The following is a 17426-nucleotide window of genomic DNA, read 5'->3' as shown; positions in this document are numbered from 1 at the left end:
CTCACTCTGAGAACTCCGAAGCAATTATAAGCAGCAGGAGAGACTTGTGTATTCATCAATTAATATGTAGCAGCAAATGTGGAGCTACTTTTTGCTTTGTTTTTAAATAGGTTATAAACACCATACAGTAATTTTAACAGTGAAAACCAATGTGAAGTTGTGCGGACTTTAGGCAGGTGAAACTGTTTGGTTAGGAGTCAGGCTTCCAAGATGATGAAAATTACTAGAGGTCCTTGAATGAGAAATTACACACAAGATACTTATTATAGGAATGATACAAAATACATTTATTCTACTTATGGAAATACAACTTTTGTTTTGTTCAGAGAATTATTTCTGTAATTAAATGGAGTGATACAGATGTCATAATAAATAACCAGTAGTCCATTGTGATTTGTCTTCCTGTAGCTTCATTCATAAAATGAATGCGGGATCCATATGTAAAATACAAGCCAGGAATTAAATGCTAATTGTTGCTTTTTTAACTTTCTCTAGGAGAAATGCACAGACTGTGAACTTTAGCTTTGTTATTTTGAGCACAGGTTCATACTTTGGGTATTCTGTTAGTATGAACCAAAACAGAATCTTATAAGGTATGAGCAAAGTTAACTTTTTTTTTTTAAAAAGCCAGCAGATCTCTTGTGTTGCTGTTTTTCTTCACCTCTTCTTTCTTCTCTCTTCTCTGTTCTCACCATGTTCCCTACCTCTTTGTGTGTGTGTGTGTATGTGTGTCTTATTTTGGGGTGTTTTTTATTTTGTACCATGGTTTCTGCCTGTCCCTGGGATATAGCAGTGCACTTTCTTGATGGCCTGTGTAGCCAGAACCTTTGAGGTTCAGATTAGTTCAAGGAACATCTGCCTTTCATGGTATTTCAAAGGAGTGGCTGTGGCACTTGATACAAAGGATCCTAAGACACATCTGAACTCTGAGGATGCCAGCTATGGAGGGCACAGCTGCTTCAGAGGAAAAACTGGGGGGAAGAGGAAAGGTAAGAAACAAGGTAGGGGCTCAACAAAGAACGGAGGGGTTGTAACAGAGGGAAAGAAACTGATGCCACTTCCAGAGCTGAAGGGTTGAGTTTATAGGGAAATCTGTTGCTCTTCTTATTGGAAACAAAAGATAAGCTGTGTCAGTTTGTGGTTTTTCTTGTGTGTCTCTTTTTCAACACAAGGGGCAATAATTTTGCAACGCTAGCTCTCGGTTGCTTTTATTTTGCTTGCCTTGTTCTGGGAAAAGGAGATTGGGGAGGAACCAGGAAATTGTTGACCAATAAATCTGACCTTGGTGGTAGACAAGATGCTAGAGACATTAAGAAAGGATGAGATCACAAAACATCTGGAGAAATATGAGCTGATAATGGCTAGTCAGCTAGACTTTTGGAGGGTAAATCTCATCTGATGGAATTATTTGTGGAGAGATCACAGGAAACAGGCTGGATCCAGTGTACTGTGAAAAGTCTGTTTTGGATGACAGGGCATTCAAATGCTGAGAATTACCTAGTACAGTGTAACTATACTGTACTACATCTTTGAAAGAGCTAGTGTAACCTCGAGATTGCTCATCTTCCTTCCACTGAGCAGACTTCTTAAGTCTTTTACCATCTTTGTTACTTTCCATTGTCCTAGAAAAGTCGTTGTTTTGGAACATTTTTTTCATGTAGCAAAACCCATTCTTTAAGCCACAGCTTTACATTTTTGAAGGGCGAGGTATTTCTTTTTTTCAGTAAAAATTACTCCCCCAAATTTTTATTCTTACATTTTCCCCCACCTTTTTTGCAAAATACTTCTAGTTCTTTAGAGAACTCATGCTAGGTTAGATGTTTTTCTCTGTGATTGTAAACTGGAACTTACATGTGAGTGACACCAAACACACTCCTGGTTTGAATGGCAAAGAGGATGAGCTCAGGTGTTGATGCCCACAATATTTATGTCAGTCCTGGAAGTTTACTTTCATATTCTGTATCATTGCACATCAGAAGCAAAACAAACCAGGTCTCAATTTTATCTCTAAAAGTGGGGTAGCATCATAAATTACTGTTACTTGTTGTTAAAAGAGATTTGAGAATGAGAGATGTAGCACGTTGCTAAACCTGTTAAAGTCAATGTGAGAATGCTTGATACGTTGGGTCATGCAGAAACTGCTTGAATTGGCTTTGATCCTCTTTTTTCATAGTTCCCTCGTTTTCAAGAAGGAAAAGGTAGGCCTGTGCAAAAAAAAAACCCCAAAAACAGTTGTCCATGTGTGGTTTTCTGTTCTTTTTTTCTCTCAGTAAGCATATTGAGAAGTCATCAGGTTTGGATTTAGGAAGAAAGAAGTACTAAGTGAGTATGCTATTTTGAGGTAAGGGAGAGCACGAGAGTAAAGCTTGTTCGTTGTTCTTGCAGGAGTGGTTTTAGGCAAGGTACGGTGCCATGCATTTTAAATTTGGTGCCTTGTCCTTACTTGAAAATATTTTCTGTAGCCTCTGTGATGGATGCCAGAATGTTCCCTCCCTTCCAGCATTCCCTGCTGGCGGTCCCCCTGCCTAAACACCGTCATTTGCACTCCTCACTTGTGCCCACGGCTTCCCCTGCCTAAACTTCCTCTGTGTTAGCACACTTAGCCCTAGACTTCACCATCTGAACAAGCTGGTTAGGACTTTGCTCTTGGAGCAATACATGGTGACGTGCACTATATCTTCTTTTATCCACTTTTTATGTTACTAATAATTCTCTTCAAAGTTAGGATGTTCATTGGTCTCAGACTCATTCAGAAAACAAACCTGAATATGTATTGGAAAGAAATTTGCTTAACATTCGAACATTTAATTTTAATGCATTTTAAAAGACATAGCATTGTCAAAACAAACAACTGTCAGCCTTCTGGGTTTTTTTTCTCCCTTTTAATATTAAAGTAACTGATTTACTAAGAAAAAATAGTTAAATCTTATTTAAATAGTCTTCTCTCATGGGGGAAAGACAGAGGAGGGATTATTATTTTCAGATGTATTATGTTACAGGTACAATGTGCCACTTAAAGGGGGAACAAAAACCAGGAAACTATGTGAGGAAAGAGGAAGAAAAAGAATGGAGAAAGAATAGCACCATATTAGGTGTGAAGTACTGTGCTTCTGTGAGAAATATTTACTGCAACTGAAAGGGGGAAATAATGAAGACCAACTTTGAGTGCAGTTGGAAAACAAGTTACGGAACTCTGGGATTATTCTCCCACCTCTTCAAGTTGAGCCAAAAATGTGCAAAAGATAGCTGGTCAAACAATATTGTGAAATTTGTCAGTTTATTCAAAAGTGCATGGTCATGTTTGAGGACAGCTGAGATAAACAATCATCACAGACTGTGGGCAAGTCGCTTACTGTTTCCCTGAGTCTCTTGGGTAAGTGAGGAGAGCGTGTTTTGAAGTGCTGTCCAAAGCCCAGGCCTTTGGTGAACTGCATGTAGAAATATGCTTTGGAGTCAGTGGTTCTGTGAATGAGTGCTGTGGTGTTTCACGCTAACAGCGAGTGCAGCATCCAGATCATTTACAGGGCTATCCTCTGCTTGCGTCTTACTAATGTGCCCTTAACGAGTCCCACAGAACATGCATACAAGAGGAGTGGGTTTTGTGTCAGTCGTGAACCACCTATGAAATACCTTCGTAGAAGATAATTGTTTTGGGAGAGAGCTCCAGTCTTAGAATGGTTTGGGTTGGAATGGACCTTTAAAGATAATCTAGTCAACCTCCCTTGCCCTGGGCAGGGACATCTTTTCAGTAGCTCCGATTGCTCAAAACCCCATCCAACTTGACCTTGAATGCTTCCAATGATGGGGCATCTATAGCTTCTCTAGGCAACCTCTTCCAGTGTTTCACCACCCTCATAGTAAAGAATTTCTTCCTTCTATATAGGTAGTCTAAATCTACTCTCCTATAATTTAAAACCATTACCCCTTGTCCTGTCACTATAGGCCCTGGTGAAAAGCCTGTCTCAGTCTTTCATACACTACTGCGATGTAGTGAAAAGCCGCAGTAAGGTCTCCGTGGAGCCTTCTCTTCTCCAGGCTGAGCAGCCCCAGTTCTCTCAGCCTTTCTTTGTAGGAGAGGTCTTCAGGACAAGGATTATTATGCTAATATGAAAGTCTGACTCATGAGGTTGACAATGGTGTTACTGGAATGGACTTCAGCTGCTGATGGAGGTCAGGGCTGCTTAGAAGAATTGCTGCTAATTGTCAAATGTGAAGTGAAGCCCTTATGTTTGTGGTGGCTTTATGAATCAGTTCCCACCTGTAGAAGTCACAAGATTTTGAGAGCTTTGCCCCTTTTTCTTTCTGAAGTGGAGGAGCTTGCTAATCTTCATAATGTAGAAAAAAAAAAGTGGAAAACATAACTGGAGTGCCGCCTTCACAGTTTAGACAAAGGAGAAGAAAAAAGGCTGTTTATTTATTAGTGAAAAATCTCAAAAAGTAGAGGATTTAAAATAAATAATTTATAATGTGTGTTTTTATTTTTCTGAGCTCTTAGTCTTAGTAGTATACCCTACTATTTCTGCGGTTATGTCAGAGCATCTGGGCATCAAGAAATGCATCCTGATTACACTTCAGTAAGCAAGTAATATGAAATGATAACTTTTGTTTTTTTCTGCAGGAGGCTCAGTGGGTCTGATGGCTAATAGAAACATACAAATGAAACTGACTGATAAAAAAGCAGTTAAAATATAAACTGCAATTAAACTAAATCTCAAGATGTAAGAGAAAAGTATTTAAAATTTTTGCCATGTGTTTTGATGTGACCCTTTGTACATGCCATATTACGCCTGCCAATGTAATGCCACCTTGTTGAGAATGTTGTAGTTACACTGGTGTGGAAAATACTTGCACTAGGTACGGTTTATGCCCTCAACTATAAGGGTACATGCTATTCTGTATATTCTTCCCATTATGCCATAGTTGGAGCTTCACAGTTGCAGTGTCAGTAACAAGTTACACCCTTGAACAAACCTGAGAGGCAGTTCAAAATCCATTGTCAGGCCTCTTCATAGCTGCAAAGTGGAAAATGCTACCTGTTATTTGCTAGTTGCTTTTCAGGGGCTTCCAGGCATGGATTGTCTGGACTGGTGGTTTTTTGTGTGTTTTATACATCCCTGCATCTGCCTGTGGTCTGTAAACCTTTTATAAATAGCAGTCAGTTAACTAAATGAAAGTGTAATGCATATTTGGGGGAGGGGGGTGGTTGGTTTTTGTTTTTTTGTTTAATTTTTAACTTTCAGTCATGTAGTCTCTTTCCCCTTCTATTCTTGTTAAGTAGAAATGAAATTTCTGGGAACACCAAGAGAAGAGAAGGCATTTGTTTCATAATTCAGTAGTTGACTTAAATGTGTCATTCCATAGGTTTAGCTATATTATATGTTTCTTATTCCACTGCAAGTTTATATGTGGAGCAAACTAGAATTCAGTTGTGATAGTCTATGGTGACAGTGCTGGTTCTGGGGCTTGGAAGTAGTTTTATAGGTGGAAATTGATTTGTGGACATAGGATATGAATCTTTTGCCACTGTAAATTCAGTAATCAAGTCATTCTGTGGTAAAGTGTTCTTTGTGCTGCTCTGGCAGTGCCTTGAAGACCATGCTTTAGATTGGGAGGTTAAATGCCACTAATCATCGTGACTTTTACTTTTGAAGAAGAAATCTTGCCTTTTTACATGGTTGCTAATAGAAAAAAAGGTTTCACTGCTTTAATACTACCTTTGGTGGTGTGTTTCAGGCAGTGAAGGAGTAGGATAGCGCTTGACTTTTTCAACTTGAAATTTTGTGTCAGACATTGTAGTTCTAGGTCATCTTTTCTGGTACAGATACATTTTCACTATTGTATGAGTATTTGAAGGTGTACAGCTGATACATCTGGAGTGGAAGTCAAAGTTATTACAAGAAAGTTGTTACTTGCATGATAGGAAAAGTATTTCTTTTAAATAAGAATTGGGGAAAACCAACTTTTTCATATATGGAAAATCACTGCGAATTTGCCAGCAACAGCCTTCAGCTGACCTGCAGAGATACTGCCTATTGAACAGTGTTGTGACAGCTTGTTTCTGTGGTTTTCGCTGAAGTTTAGCCTGTAAAGTCAAGATATCATGATCAGAGAGATGGGGAGATAGTTAAATTACATCATCATGGAAGAATACCAGCATACTTAGCTTTAAAGCCATTCAAGACTACATTGGCACCCCTTTGTTATACAGTGTAGCTGAAAACGAACTGCAGCAATAATGAACCAATCCATCTAAATCACAGCAGCTGAACAACTGACTGTTCTATCTCAAAATGCAAATGCCTTGTGCAGAATGGATTTAATTGTAAATGTTTGCTTAGTAGGGAATATGAGCCTTTTAGTTTGTGACAATAATCGTGAATACAAAGACCCACAGAATTTTAGGGTTTACATAGCTTGTCCCTGTTCTCATAACAATATTTCAAAGTCAGTTTTTTAAAATGTACCATTTGGCTTTTTTCTAGCTAGTGAATAGAACTCTAAATGCCCAATCTCTAAGCGGTGTTTCGAAAACTGAAAGATAAATTTAGCTCTATGTATTTAGATCAGACAGGATTTTCTGTTGTATTTCTTTCAAATCTCTGTTAGGGCTTTTATATAGCTTCAGATAATAAGAGGGAAAAGTGCTGACTTTCAGAGCTTGGATTTGTTCTTGCAGTGCAGAAATGTTGAGTATAACTTAGAGTATTAGCATTTTCTTTGAGGCTGTAGTACGGTGCCTCCAACAGTTAAAAGGTTACTGTTAGAAATTTATTTTCTAGTCAGACAGACAAACGATTCCCCTCCATATCAAAATCTTTGGGTTTTGTTAAATTCTTCAAACCTGGCTGCTGAATGCAACTCATGAGGATGAATTTCTGTCAGTGATTTGAATGAATTAAAATGAAATAGTATTGCCATTTTGGGGGGGAAAGGAAAAAGCTTACCAAGCTTCACAATAAAAAGAGAGACAGCAGAAATACCTGCTTCCAGGCTGCTCCTAGGTATCTTTTTGTATTAGGAAAGACAGATAAAACTTTGAAAACACACACACATGCAAGTGTGCATGTTTATGCCTCTGTTGGCATTTTGTGTGTTCTTTAATAGCCTTCACATGTGGATTAGTCCTTCTGAAAAAAAGAGGGGGAAAAAAAAAAGACAACCGGAGCCCCCTGAAGAATAGGCCTTTGTGACACTGGAGAAGTTTACTGTGCCAAAGTTATGGTAAGAATTTGTAAATTTTGGCTGCTGGAGTACTTCCTTCCCCTGCTATAATGCTGGAAACTTGTAAGTGTGGAATAGAGGGTGTTTTTTGGTTTGTATGCGTGTTTTGTTGTGTTGTGTTTTTAAATAACAATGCAAACATTCATTTTACAAACTAAACTGCCCGTTCACATGATGCTGCTGGCTGTATATAAACACCCTGTTGATCTTGTTCTGCAGAAGTCTTTGCTGGGCTTCCTGAGTCATACAGAAATGCTCCGCTGCTGCTCTTAGGGCTGTGCTGTGGGCTTAGGCTGTATCTGCTCAGATTTATTTTGCCAAATTAATGTCCCTGAAAGAAATATCTTTACTTGGAACAGGGCCCTCAAAGCTGGGATATTTTTCTAAGTCTCTTTTTTCTCTGTGTGTTTAAAATATTTCATTCTGCTGTCTTGGGAATGGTTTTTGTTTGGCCTGTATTCCTGAAATAAAGCTGAACCTGTTGGGGAGGTGTTTAGTATGTCTGGTTTTGTGGGTAGGAAGACTAACTTGGGCTGAGAGGATGCTGGTAGCCATGCTGCCAGGTGAGCCTTCCCGGCAGCCCGGGATGCGGTGACAAACTGTACAACACAGTTGACTTCACAGGGGTGTTCTGGAGTGACCGAGGGCAGAATTCGAGTCCAAGGCTAGACTGTCATGGTGACAAAATATTTAGAAAACATTTTCTTGCTTGAAACAAAAGCTTGGATTGTGCAACACAAAGTACTGTCCCAGTGTAATAAATGATGTTGTGTGTTTTTCAAGGGTTCTGTGTGTTCCCTGACCGTCAGCTCTTGCCAGATTCAGCATGTTCAGGTAAAATGAGGGATTTTTTCCTCTGGACTGTTGCCTTTACAAGCTGGGTTAATTCTCTCCCTTTGCACAGTGGGGTTGCAAAGATGTAGCAACCAAATATGGCCTTGCATTTTGAACATAGCAGCCAGCCCTGTTAAAGAACAGATATGATGGAGCAGTGTCTTCCCTTCAGCCATGGTAGCTCAGCTGCATTAAGAGCAACTGCTTAAAACTTACACCTTGTCATTGACACAGACTGATCTGATCACACGTGAGCTCTAGAACTAGACCTGCTGATTGCTTTTATTGGGTTAGAACGTGCTTTTCTTGCCTGCGTTAGGAACCTTTTGTATTGTAGGTGTTTCATCCTTCCATAGTAACTGCTATAACTTTTTTTTTTTTTTTTTTTTTTTTTTAATGCCTGAGGTTTTGAGATGTCCCAGCCTTACTGGTAGCCACCCTCTGACCTGAAAGGAAGCCAGAGGTCTAAAGTGGCTGTAGTAGATTGTTCATTGGGAATAATATGAAATTATTTTGATTTGAGCAAACCTGTGACAATTGAGTGAAGACTACTAGCCAGCCACTACAGCTCCATTCAGCCTAACTGCACCATTTGGAGTTAGTGCATTTTTTCCCAGACTAGTCTGTGTTTCCTGGGTAATATCAGTTGTAATTTCTGAGAAAAGCATGATTTTACATGTATGCCACCACCTCTGCTTAGAGCAGCAGGTGGCCAGATTTCTTTCTGAAACAGTGACTTGTCTCAGCTCTACAGCAGCTATAAACCAGATTGTCCGCAGAGTCTATATTTTTTGATCCTCAAAGAAGTTGGTGTTTTCAAAGTGGCTGTATTTGCTGGAGTATACTGTTACTCACAAAAATGGAAAACAAAAGCAAAACGTGGAGGGCTGGGGCGGGGGACGGGGGGGGTGGGGGGAGGCGGAATATACTTCTTGAAGGTTTGCATCATCTTGTATCTTTGTATGCTTGGCATGTAACAATGTCCCATTCAGAGTGCTGGCCTGAGCAAGGCAGAGCTCGTTCTTTTTGCCTGCTGCTTTGTTGCTATCTGCTAGTTCCTCTGTTGCACTGAGCTGCAAAACCAGCTGCTTTTGCTTTTCATACCTATTTTTACCATCTCTAATTTGCTATTAAGTTGTTAACTTCTGCCTTCAGTTAGCCTAGCATGTCTCTATACTGCGACTACAATGCAGGGGCAAGCAAGCACTTCTGTGCTTTCTCTTGTGTTATACTTTCACACTTGGGAAATGGTCCCTGTAAACAGCTGCAGTACTGCTTTATTATCCCCTTTAAAAGCTCTTGCTCCTTGTGTTGCTTATAAAAGGCTTTGATGAACTTGCAGTGCATGTGTACTGAGACTGCTGTTCACTGTGATGCCCAGTATTGGTCCCCCCTTTTTTTTTGTGTATGTGTCTGTCTGGCCTTCTGTTGTCCCTGTCCTGTAACAGTAAACCCTGCAGAGCAGGGGCTGTCTCGGTGTTTTATTTGTACAGCAGGTGGCTTGGCTCCAGATGTGTGTCTGAAGTTGCAGTGTACTGCAGTAATACAAATCATCATGTTATAGAAAGATGTATCTAAAAGGGGGGTGGGGGTGGGGGGGGGAGAGATTTACTGTGATAAGTTTTATCTGGTTTTAAGGGTGCTTTTTTGGTGGTGGGTTTTTTTTGTGGTTGTCTTTTGGGTTTTTTGTGTTAACCCTCTTCACAGGTTACTGGCAGGGATGTGCAAAACTTCGAATATATGAAGTTTTCTTCCCATTTTAAGGAATTCTCCTCCCTATGGCCAGAGGAAAGCTGTCTTCTCAGTAGCTGCTCCAGGCTGCTAGGAGTGGGCTACTTCATAACACCTCTTGTTGGGGTCTTGAAGAGGTTTGTTTACTCCCATGACTAGACTGGGTGTGCTTATGGCAAAACCTCATGTTTCTGGAGACTTTTCTCTTTTCAGGCACTGTTTTAGAAGGGGAATGACACGCACCAGGATATGTGGTTGTAGATACACGTTCACACTTCAGAGGCCCTGCATACCTTTCTGACCATGTACAGTCCTGTGCTATTTCTCTCATCATTCATGTGGTGAAATAAAACATGGAGGAACACAGAATGCATTTCTCGTTTTTATGCCCAGTACACACAGAGAATGTTTATTGATACTCATCTTTCTGCTGACTCTTATAATCCTCAAACCAGTTACTGGAGGCAAGGAGATTAAAATGAGGGCACGTGGCCAAGCAGACTTGAGGTTTTGTTCCTTGAATTTGATTTGAAAGTTGCAGTCTGATAAAGTTGCATTCATTCTATTTTTTGCCTTTGTATTTTTATAATTCTCCTGAATTTCCTACACGTACTATTAGTGTTAGGATTTCTTTTGTAGCATTTTGAATGGCCCTGCTTTGAGTGGACAGTTGGACCAGCTCACCTCTGACAGCTCCTTTCAACATCAAGTATTCTGTGATTCTGTGCTGCTTTGATATTGGGAATCTCATGCAAAGCCCAGCCTGATTTTGAAGGAGAAAACCAACCCTATTTGTGGAAGTGTTTGGTTTTAGTTTTGATATTCCTTGTGATGGCCGTCAAACAGAAAATAAATAGCAATTCTTCTGTTGTCAACAGGCGTTTTCATTTTTCAGTGTTGGCTGATCTGTTCAAATACAGAAGTTGAGGTTTTTCAAGGAAAAGGTTCAAAACATGGAATAATAAACAAACCTCGCTAATTTACTACTTGTTAGTGTTCTGGGTCTGTGCTTTGGAACTAAAAGTTGCTTTTTGCTTTAATTACTAGAATGTCTGGTTTACTAAGATTGCTATGTAGCTGTGAAGCTGCTGGGAGTTTTGCTTTCTTTTGTTTGTTTGTTTGGCTCTTGTTGCTGTGAGGCTTGCTTTCAGAAAATAGAAATGTTTCTAACCTCATTCCAGCCTTTCTCCTTCACTCTTTTGTAGTCCTGGTGTAAAAGAAGGGGGAGAAATAGGGGTAGCAGGGTGGGTCATAGGGCTACCTCCATTTTTCTGGTCCTCTCCAGGCAAGGCTTCAGTTACTTTATATCACTGATGGAAGTTGAATTAGGTGCCATTAAGGTCACCTTTGGCAACAGCTGGTTGGCTGCAGCTCCTTGACAGTCTGACCATGGCAGAGGATGTGTGTGTTACAGGTGGCTGAAGGTTACAGCAACAGCCTGTTATAAAAGTAGAGGCCTGGGCTGCAAGGTCCACCTTGTCAGCAGCGATTGACAGGATAGTCTACTGATAGCAGAGGCAACCTGGAAGCTGAGCATGGCTGATCTGGTGTCCTCGGCTAGCACCAACTCATAAATTTCTTCCTTTGTCCCAATCAGTAGAGTGACCGCATCTTTCATCAAGGCCTTTTTTGTAATGGTTAGAGTAGCAGTCTGTCATCTTTTGGCTGTTATGATGAGCAGACACCTTTTGGAGTCAGACCCAATAAACCAGGTAGTCCTTAGGGTGATGGATCTCTGCTGTTTCTTCCAGGGTAATAGTTACCTCAAACAGTTGGCATTAAATGCTGGTTTAGGAATACCCTTCCTTAAGTTATAGAAGCTTATTTCACAACTGGTGCTCTGGATGGCTGCAAGTGGCGTCCCAAAGGACAGAGTAAATTTTGGACCTGGTGTGCCATTTCACTCAGAAAAGAGAGCCTTTGAGGGCAGGGTTGAAATCTTGCTCAGCCAGAAATGGAAAACCTTGAGCAGTCTCCAACCTCTGGAATTTGTTTTATCTGAGACAAGATTGTTGTGTGAAGTGTGGAACCAAGGTGTCCATATGAAACTACGTCAGATTTGTGTTTAGATCTGTGTCTGAAATGAGATAGCTGTAGTTCTAAAGAGATTTTTTTTTATTTTATTTCTTATTGTTTTATAACCTAAAATCTCCAGGACAAGTAGGTTCTTGAAGGATGCATGTCTAATACCAGCTTCCTATTAAAACTTTCACCAATTATTTTAAAATTGTGCTCATGACTTGCCATGGATTATTTTTTTTCCCTACTCTGAAAACTTGATACGTCTTCCTTCCTTTTCCCACAATGCCAGGATAGTGCTGACTGTTTTGGAAATCGTTTTCATTGTTCGGATTTGGACTTCTGAAGGCAAGCAATGCCTGCATTGCCTATTCCATTTTTGCTGTGCTGTTAGTAAAAGCTGTAGTAGGCATTCCCCATTCCTTGTTGCCCAGGGGAGGTAGGCAGGTTGGTCAAAATTAAGGCAGAGCACCTAGAGTCTGCAGAGGTGGCTGGTGTATTATACTGTCCTGGAACTGAGAATCGAAGCCAGCCTGCCCCCCGCCCCGCCCCCCCCCCCCGGCCCTGCTCTGCCACAAACTTCCTCCTATATGATCATCTCGGATAAGGTTATTTTTATCTCTCTGTGCCCCAGTTCCCTATCTGTAAAGTGGTGATAACAGCACTTCCCTACCTCACAGGGATGTTGTGAGGACAAATGCAGCTCAGGTTGTGGGGCTTTTGGATACTGTGGTGACTGGGAGCACAGATGGAAGAAGGGAAATGTTCTGCATAAAAGCTTTCTCTCTCTTTTTTTTTTTTTTTTTTTTTTTTTTTTTTAGCTCGGTGGTAGGTTAGAGCACTGGTGTGAGTGTGGCTTCCACTGAAGTTGTGGCTTGACTGGTGTTAAGCCTTTTCTCCGAATGTTTCTTAGCTCACTACGGCATGCATACCAGCAAACCACTCCTTGCTAAATGCTGTTGTTAGCATCCTTGGCTGCAGGCTCTGAGAGCCTAAGAGCCTGGGTGAGACTTGCTACTCCTGCGTTTGCCAGTGTGGGCTGCTCACAGTGAGTGAATGGAGTATGTGCTTCTGGCAACAGCCACCCAGTGCATGTCATAGGCTTGCTCAGACCCTGGAAGGAGTTAAAAATATGTATGAATGGATCTTCACTTGTGAAATTCAAACTACTGTAGCAGTTACTCTAAGCAAGCCCTGGACTGCAGCCTGACCAGAAGAAAGCAATTGTCCTGATATAATGGGTTAAATTTCATAGAAACCACATCCTTTGTGTTGCCACTGACAACATAACATTCCTTAAAGTTTTATTTTCAAGCTGTGCATGCAAACATACTTTCTTCCGAATAATTTCTGTCCAAAGACACCAGAGAAGAGTGCAAACCTTTCTGTTTTACTGTGGACTTTGTTGTGCTTGTTTATATATAGTACAAGCAGGTAAGAGACAGGAAACCTATCTGCTTAACATTTACATTGTCACATGTCCAAAGGGAAGGCTGTGGTGAGCTGCGTGTTAGTTCAATCAAATCTCGCTCATGCAAATTGAAGTGTGTTATTGGGGAGTTTTTTGGGCCAGGAGGTAGGAGTGTACTTTGTTCATTGCTTGCTCCTTGAAATGTGTGGCTCATGTCATCTTCCTTGTTCACCTGCTTTGATAAATTCTATATTTAGTTGTCTCTGCCCGTCCACTTGAACAGGACAAAAATAACTTCAGTGTAATCCATCTTCTCTGTCCTTTCCTCTCCACCCCTTCCCTCCCCTTTCCTGCTGCTGGGTTTAGGGCATTCAGTTGTTTGGGAAGTGGTGGATGTTTTGTTTGTTTTGCTTTGTTTCCTTACAAGTAGGGTTGGGGGGCAGGAGAAAACATTTACACCCTGCAATAAAATTGTTGTGAAGAGTATGCAAACTGTCAGAAACACTTCCTCCTCTCTTATAACATTTGCTGAGGGGTCAGAGTGTGTGCAGAGTCCGTGGAGGGAGGTGGAGCAGGGAGGTTGGGAAATGACTTGCATGTGGCATACATCTGGCTGACAAAAAGCCAACCGTGCCAGGGGATAAATGGACAAACAAATAGCGTTTCTGTTCTGAACTCGGAGGTTGAACCTAAAGTTTGCGCAGGAGCAACTCTTCAGATAAGTTTCTGATGGACCTTGACTCCTGTTGTGCAAACATGTAGTAGCTAGAACAGAGGAGACTGTCCCCTAAATCCCTGCTCAGGAGAGATCAGTGCATAGGCCATGCTTTGCACGGCTTCTCCTGTGTCCCACGATGGGCATATAGATACATATATGTAGTTATGAAGTCTGACACAAATCACCACTGGCCAAATCCCCCCGAAGTATTTAACTGCCTAACCCCTTGACTTTGGCATTAATTAAGCACAGAGTTACTTAAGCACTTCTGTTAATCTAACTGTGAATGTTGACTGGTTTTATCTGTGAGCTGGATAGAGAATGTCCATTGAACTTACCAAAATGTTTGCTGCCTATGTTATCTGAAATATTATTGTCTTCCATTATTAAACTAATCAGGATTTGAGGGAAACTGTATTGTTTTGGTGAAACTGCATTGAGATTCAGCCTGCCAAGTTCTGTATCTTAGACTGAGTGTTGGGTATGTTGTGCCCGACAGAGACATTGTCTGGAGATATAGGAGGGGAGTGTTTGCTCCTACAAAAAATACCATTTTTTGTAACTTAAGCAATTTTTAGGTTGTGTTAAGGTGGTGATGAGGAGCAGAAAGACTGAGGGGAAAACCCCATAGGATGCCCGACAGAATTAATTCAAGTTGTTTCTTCATGAAATTTTTCATTCAGTATCTGCTTTCAAAAGAAAATGAGATATTTTTTTTTGTTATTTTTTTGCTTATTGTTGCTTTTGTAGAATTACTGCAGGACAGGAGGAAGAAACAACTGGTTTTGAAAACTGGTCGCAGTGTTAAAGATTAAAATTCTTTCTTCCTCCTCTTTTGCTTGTGTGCTGATGGAAACCTGAGCCCCATGGCAGTGCTGCCCCATTTTGACTTGCAGCACCCCAGGTGACGCAGGTGTGAGGGACAGCTACTTGGAGGGCACCAGATCACATAGGGGCTTCTGCGACATGTGGACGTGTGTTGGGCAGTACGGTGAAACTGCTAACCAGACCGGGCTTTCACTTAGGAGCCTAAATCCCTGTTTGAACCCACAGGCTATGAATTTGTAACAGGACTGGCTCCTGGAGCCTGCCTTGCCACCTCACCTCTGTGGGGTGGCATGTGATTGCCTTGGCCCCTGTGCTCGGTCCTGCTTTTAAAGCAAAGGGCGCTTTAGGTTTTAGGAATGTTAATTCCTTACTTTGCAAGCACAAATATATGTGCTGAGTGTTTGAAAAGGAGAGGGCCCTGTCTTACACTTCAAGGCATCGTGTAATCCTGTTAGGAGTCTGGGTTGCTGGGATGGTACTGGGCAGGCCAGGCTGCCTTGCAGGCATCTGCTTCTCTGCCTATTGAGTCAAGTCAATATCCTCAAAACTGTAATTTTCACTGTAATGATGGATTACGCTTGTCATAGTTTACAGATTTTTGTCTTGTGTGTTTAATAAAAGAAAACAGATTCTAATGCTTATTATTTCTGAAGTCCAATACGTCTGAACTAAAGCTCAGTGTATGCAAGACAAACTATGCTTTAATTTTACAATTGTCTGATGGGACTTTGCGATTTATTTGTTGTTACTTCCTTAATGATGTTGCAGTCAGAGGCACTGTTTTGCTAAATGTTGTGTAAAAAGTAAATTGTAGCACAGCAGATGTTGGTATTTGGATGGATGTCGGTGCAATGGGGGGACAGCAACAGTCATCTCTGTCAGCTGTCTTCAGGCTCGGCAGGCCTGCTGCGTGGTTACTTTGGTGTGTAAAAACAGCTCGTTTTGCAACTGGGAAGTTTGGCATTACATTTGGCACCGAGCCATGTAACTGGGTTAACACAAGTGTTTATCCAGCAATTTTCTGAAAATTGGTAACTTAGAGAAAATGTTTATTAAACTTCAGTACAAAGGAAAGGGGAAATATGGCTGGACCTCTGATTTTTAAAAGGTACTGATGTTTGTAATGCTAAAACCCATTTTTATTAATTCCGTTTATTTCCCCCACCCCTGTCTGTCTTTTTGATGTTTCATCACCAACCTTTATGCAGCTTACTGTTTACAGTTTCCTTTTTAAAGATTAAAACAGGGAAGCATGCCTGATGAAATGCAGAGTATATAGAGTACCATAATCACCTTTCTCTCCATCCTGTATTCTGTCATGAATTAGGTGCAAAGAATTGAGGACTGCAAATGAAGCTATTTAATTACCACCAGCCCCTGTTTGGAAGAAATTCCAACTGCAGTATGGAAAGGGAGCTCTGACCTGCAGGGCAGTTGATTTTTATATGATAGACTACTGTAAATTTTACCTTTGACCTAAGTACAGGAATCCCTGCAGGCCATCAAGAATTTTTCATAGAACTTTTGTCAATATCAGACATATTTGTTCATAGCAATAGCAATTCAGACTGCATTTTTAGTAAGGAGGGGCAGGAGAGAGCAGTAGTTTTGCAAAGCAGTAGCAGTTTCAATCAGATTTTATACCTGAAATTGGGAACCTGTTGATTTAAAGTTCATTGGGAGAATTTATCATAATGGAGACATTTAGTTTGGATTAATTTTTCTAATCCATTTAAATCTGGTTCTGCCCCCGATTCAATAACTTAAATGTTTTCATTGTGTAAAGGCTCCCATTTCTTTTGGAAAAGGGAAGATGATTAAAGTAAGAAATTTGGATTCTTTGGTGAGTGGAAGAAGAGTATGAAGAAAAACATGTTCTCAAACCAGTGACAGTGACCCAGTAGTGGACTTGTGCATCAGCTAATTTTGTCATTGGACTGCAGTTTTATCACTAAACATAGTATCATGATGGTAATTTCATGTGGGTCCTTTGTTCTTTTTTTTTTTTTTTCCCCCTCTTCTTTTTTTAACGGAGAGGGTGTTACCTGTACCTTCTCTAATTTCTGTATTGAAGCGTGGCTTCGTTTAGAAGAACATAATTTACCAGAAGATCTGCCCACTACAAAGATTCGTTTAGTGTGCTGTGGATAAACAAAAATTGCAGATTAGCCACTGCAAGTGTGCAGTGAATGCTTTTTGGAAACATTTTTGTTTCTTCGCTTGATACTGAAACTGTAATTCTAATGTTAAAATGGTTTTCTCACAGTATGGAGGGGGAAATAAATGCATGAAAGCATTAATTTGGGAATAATCTAAAGTTTATGGCTTTCTCAGACCAGAGGGTGGGCTGAGTGTTCATGGCCAGTCTGACTTTCGAAAGATTTCACTGTGAGTGTTGGCTCTGCCTGTGAGGGAGTGGGGTCAGTGTGCAGTGCTCATGGCCAGCCTCTGCGTTAGCTCTGTTCAGTGGACATGCATAGGGGTGTGTGTATTTCTAAAGGATGTAGCTTTGCTGTTTAAACTTGCTTGGATTTGGTGATGTTTCCAGAACAAGATCCTGAATGGGGAGCAGTACTCTCTCCCTGGGCTGGATGCAGCCTGCCCTTCCAGCTCCCCCTGTTGCTGCTGGGATGGGACCAGGACCAGGACTGGTGATGGCCACAT

At 40.9% G+C, this 17426-nt stretch overlaps 1 protein-coding gene across 4 annotated transcripts in view; it reads left to right on the top strand.

Annotated features, from left to right (window-relative positions):
* AKT1 (AKT serine/threonine kinase 1) overlaps window positions 1–17426 on the top strand; it is a 74775-nt gene that overhangs the window by 11230 nt on the left and 46119 nt on the right. The window lies entirely within an intron of this gene.

This window comes from Falco cherrug, chromosome 7 (assembly GCF_023634085.1).
Source record: "Falco cherrug isolate bFalChe1 chromosome 7, bFalChe1.pri, whole genome shotgun sequence".
NCBI lineage: Eukaryota > Metazoa > Chordata > Aves > Falconiformes > Falconidae > Falco > Falco cherrug.
Note: the sequence above shows the minus strand (reverse complement) of the source record. Positions and strands in the feature narration are given on the sequence as shown.